The following is a 913-nucleotide window of genomic DNA, read 5'->3' on the forward strand; positions in this document are numbered from 1 at the left end:
GTGAACCAAACACTCGTGAACAACATAACTATGTCCAGGTCAGACCCCGGCAAGTTTCCTCACCTATAAAATCACAAAATTAAACTAGATGATCAGTAAAATCCTTTCTGACTCTAAGAATCTGTAACCATCGTTGTCGTTGCTGTCTTTGTTAAGTGCCGTCAAGTCAGTTCCAACCCATATCAACCCTGTAAAGGGTTTCTGAGGAGCATGTGGTTGTCGTTAGGTGCTATCAAATAGGTTCTGACTCATAGTGACCCTGTATAGGGTTTCCAAGGAGTGACTGGTGGGTTTTAACTGCTAACTTTGAGGTTAGCAGTCTAGTACCTGTCCTACAGCATCACACCAGGATCCCAAGAATTTGTAATTATCTATTACATTATTAGCAATCTATCCAATCTCCTTGTTGGACTACATGCACCTCACATTTGCATAGTCCTACCCAATCATTTTTGGATTCCTGGTAGGCTATGTGTTGCGCTGCTAGCTGCAAAGTCAGTAGTTTTAGTCCACCAACTGCACCATGGGAGAAAGATGAAGCTTTCTGCTCCTGTAAAGTTTACAGACTCAGAAACCCTATGCAGGGTCCTATGAGTCATAACCAACTCAAAGACACACAACCACCCAATTATTTGGTGGGAGTGACAAAGACAGTGGCTATAAGGGTCATATCTAGTAATTCACTGCCATGGAGTCAATTTCAATGCATGTTGACCCCATGCACAACATAATGAAATGTTATCTGGTCCTGCACTCGACTGATTGGTCCACAATTTTGGCCACTGTGTTATTTTGAGTACCTTCCAATACAAGGAGCTCATCTTCAGCACTATATGGGACAATATATTACTGTGACCCATAAAGTTGTCATTAGCTAATTTTGTTTTTATAAGCAGACACCAGGTCCTTCATT

The sequence above is a fragment of the Chrysochloris asiatica genome, unplaced genomic scaffold (genome assembly GCF_000296735.1).
Source record: "Chrysochloris asiatica unplaced genomic scaffold, ChrAsi1.0 scaffold00017, whole genome shotgun sequence".
In the NCBI taxonomy this organism is placed as follows: domain Eukaryota; kingdom Metazoa; phylum Chordata; class Mammalia; order Afrosoricida; family Chrysochloridae; genus Chrysochloris; species Chrysochloris asiatica.